This window comes from Bos taurus, chromosome 9, assembly GCF_002263795.3.
Source record: "Bos taurus isolate L1 Dominette 01449 registration number 42190680 breed Hereford chromosome 9, ARS-UCD2.0, whole genome shotgun sequence".
NCBI lineage: Eukaryota > Metazoa > Chordata > Mammalia > Artiodactyla > Bovidae > Bos > Bos taurus.
In genome coordinates, this window is record NC_037336.1 from 86,673,527 (window position 1) to 86,677,766 (window position 4,240).

Consider the following 4,240-nt stretch of genomic DNA (forward strand, 5'->3'; position numbering starts at 1 on the left):
CCTCTGGTTATACTCACTATGTAACATTTTATGACGACACTTCCTCAACAACCATCAGATGCTTCTACTGAGTTAAACCTTATTTTAGAAAATTTTGTATTCATTCAAAACACGCAGTCCTATGTGCCAAGGCTTATTCTGGTTCTAGAGACACAGGCCCGGCGTTATGGTCTCCCCTGAGCCCACCTGGCCCTGGGGATCTCTCACGTTCCTGCACTGCCTGTCACGTGCCTGCTTTGAGAGTGGTCTTGTCATATCTTAGCTTCATGTTCTCCCCTTGGTAGCCTGTGCTCAAACTCAAGAGAATATGGTTCTAGTAGTTTTTTGGGTTGTTTTTTTTTTTTTGGCTGCGCCATGGGTCATGTTGAATTTTAGTTCCCCAACCAGGGATTGTACTGGTGCCCCCTCCATTGGAAGCATGGAATCTTAACCACTGGACTGCCAGGGAAGTCCCGAAAATACACTTCTAAATGTCAGCAACCATTTCCTTCACTGAAGAACTGTGAACTGGCTTTTCTGGCTTCTACTTCTGTGAAACAGTGGAGAACCTCACCAGTCAAGACGTGCTCCAGAGTGCTCCAAAAATCAGCTGTCAGTCTCTTTAGAGCGGGTTTCGGTTGTGAGATTGAGGAGGGTGGAAAGGGAAACTGGCAAGGGAAACACTCTGGGGTCACTGCACCCGAAAGGCTGGAGGGGGGCTCTCCAATCCCATACTCCTTGCTTCTTGATTTGCTCAGCGCCCGCTGATACTAAGTTGGATGGATTCCTAAATCTGACACGGTGTTGCTTCTTTCTCGCTGTCTTTCAATGTTCTCTTTAATAAGGAGGGGAGAGCGAGGCTATCTCAGAAGGATGCCTCCCTCCTTGACCGCTGAGCTGGGGTGTGAGGGACTCAGCACACGCGTGGCTTCTCCCCTTGGACCCCCCCTTCTTGCTTTCTAAGCGCATCATGAGAACATCTTCCATCCGCCCAGCCCCAGGCGGCACGGCTCCTGACTGCTGAATAAACAGAATGGAAGTCAAGCAGCAGAAAAGCACGAATGCACACAGAGGCATAATTATAAGGGAACATTTTTGACTTGAAAACATCGCTCACCCGGAAAACACTTCAGAGAGAGGAGTTTAAGCTGTTTTCAGTTTTCCCTTCAGAAATAGTTTCTGACAGGGCTGATATTTCCAGAGTTCAAAAGCAACTCTTCGAGCAGAGGACTAAAGTTGTGATTGATTCCACAAGACAGCATAGATGTGGTCCAGCAGGCTTCAAAAGCACCTAGGATGCCGATCACAGGAAACGGACGTGGAGTGGAGGAAGCGACGGCTCCACGGAGGGGTCTGGGCTCCTCCACACCTCGGAAGGCGCTGCTTGCAAGTCCACGTGAAGCCATCACCTCCAGGGCCTGAGAACGAAGTCCCCCCAGCCTTTGCCGACCACCTACATTGGCTGGGCTAAGGCATTTAACCTTGTGTGAGTCCCATCCCTACCCCTCTTCACAAAGCACTAATGGAAAAACAAAGAAAAAAGAAAAAACTCACAACTCCACACAGTGTGAGCACACACACTGAGTTTACAGGCTCATCGGGAGGAACAGCAACAAGCCAGGGAAACAGAAGAGCCCCGAAGAGGGATGTTTATTCCGGTGGCTCCCTTACCCCAGACTTCAAGCCACTCCCAGCCCACACCCATTCCTTCAGCGATCTGTGGCAAATAAGACAAAATGAGAACAATATACTGCATTTCCATAGCTGATTTTTTTTAAAGGCTGCCTTTTGTTCTAAACATTTTTAAACTTCTCTGTAGACCCTAAACCCCTTGAGACATGACCCAGCAGTGAAGGCTTTAAATCCGAAGGGCCTCTCTGTTAGTTCCCAGCCTCCAGGAAGCAGACACGGTGAGGCGAGATTAGAGAGGCGAGATGGGGTTGGGGGAGGCCTGTAGAGCTGGAGGTGGGCCTGAGCCCCAGGGTTGCAGGGGGAGAGGCGAAGGACTGGGCAGACAGACTGGGACCCCAGCACACATCTAAGGCAGTTCCTTCCAGCCGGGGTGGTGGGGAGTCATCAGCTCTAGCGACCTATCCGAGGAAAGCAGAGGAGCCCATGTCTGCACAGGAGGGGCCTCACCCGGCACCCCTGGGCTCCATCAGTGGCTGGAAGCCTCAGCAGAGATGCCATGATGGATCTGCAGAGGGCAGCAGCTAGGGCCTGGTGGCAGCGGGACATCTGGACAGTCAGTATTCGTGGCCGTCACGGTCCAGCCACATGCCTCATGGATCTACCTCATCTCTCCACGTGGGTCTAGGGGCCAACACCTCCAGGGGTCTGTGGGCCTCTTCCTGTGGAGGGAGGGAGGTGGTCCAACTCCAGCTCCCGTCACTGCAGCTGGTCTCGGGGCCACAACCCATACTCACTGCCTCCCTCGTCCTCTGCCCATTCCAGTTTCCCCTCACCCTCCGCTGGTCTTTGGGGCATCCTGGATATAACCCAAACCTTGTTCCCTGAGGGTTCTGAGTCCGGCCAACCACTATCCACGCAGCCCAGGACAGCATTGTCTACTACGAGCCACAGGGAGGCAGGTAGCCAGAGGCCAAGCCAATCACCTGGGCTCCTCACATATGCCTCCCTGTCCCCATTTTTTAAGAAGCAGCCCAGCCTCCTTCCAATGACCATGACCATGACCCTCATGCACTGGTTGCTGGACACAAGGGTTGTGGGTGCCACCACGGTATCTATAGTTCAGTGGGCCTGGCCGTGCACTCTGGCAAGAAGGCTCCCCATTTCTGGCCCTGCAGAGCCCAAAGTTAGGGGAAAGAGAAGCACATAACCCCTGGTGTCATTAGTGGTCTTGGGAAGTGCAGCCACTTCTTCACCCCTCATTTCCCAGCCCTGTGGGCATCTGATCCTGCTTGGGCTTGATTCTGGGTGGACCATCTCCAACCTAAAATGAACTGAGGGTGGTTCATTCAATCCCATGACTTGAGGGGTCTGGTGGAGCCCATTATGGAAGTTCTGCATGGTCACTTGTCTTCCTGTCATCAAAGCCCAGTAATATGCATGTGTGCTAAGTCTTTTCAGTCATGTCCAACTCTCTGTGACCCTATGGGCTGTAGCCCACAAGGCTCCACCATCCATGGGATTCTCCAGGCAAGGATACTGGAGTGGGTTGCTGTGCCCTCTTCCAGGGGCTCTTCCCAATCCAGGGATGGAAATGGCTATTAATGAGCCCTGCTCTGTGCCACCCTTTTACCACCAACCCTGGGCAGCTGCAGAAAGCACACACGAATCTCCTGGAGGTGCTGACTCCCTCTCCCCACACATTCCTGATGGCCCCTCCTGGAGTATCTCCTCCATAAGTCTTCAGCCTCACCTAGGACACCCTGTCCAGCATGGCGATTCCCCCCTATCTCCATTCCTTCCTTCACCATCTGTTAGGGCAACTCAGGCCTGTTCACCTCACTCAGTGCTGGCTGCTTCAGCTTCAAACAGCCACCTCAGCAGTTTTCCCCACCTCTGGAGGCCTTACCAGGGTGTTAAACCCCATGTCCAGTAATGCACCCCAAATCGATGAATTCCTTTTTATCCAATCTTATATTCCATCCTGCTTTGATCAAGGCCCTCAAAATCCAATTCCAGAGAGATGCCCCTGGCTCCTGTCTGTAGTGCTTTCTGACTCTCCCAGATCCTCGGGAATATAATCATTTTCCTACTTGATCAGATTCAGTCTGTGTGCTGGAATTGAACTGGCAGCCAGGAGAGGAGATGAGGGCGGCTCCGAGGGGGCCCTCCTGCCGCCCTGCAGCGTCTTCCTGCACAGGGCAGGGCCACCTCTTCCTGGCAACGGGCCACTTCCGCCAGCTCCGAGGCTCAGGGAATCTGTGGAGCCAACATCCTTAGAGGCGTCTGTCCAGATGTCCCCATCACATGCTCACGGGTCATGTGTTCCCAGCCAGGGCAACGCCCTTAGCAGCCTGACCGACCTGCCTTGGCTGAGGAGTTCGTGTCTATCAGGTCCTCAATCAACTCTTCAGCTGTGTCAGTTTTTCCACTGCAGAAGATAAAGGCTTTTAGCAAGAGGCCTCCCACCCAGCCTTTAACTGCTCATTAAAGCCTAATAACAACAATAGTAATAGTAATATTTATTATCCCTCTGCAGGGCCTCAAGGCAGCTTTGCTTAGTCACTCAGTCGTGTCCGACTCTTTGCAACCCCATGGACTGTAGCCCATCAGGCTCCTTTGTCCATGGGAT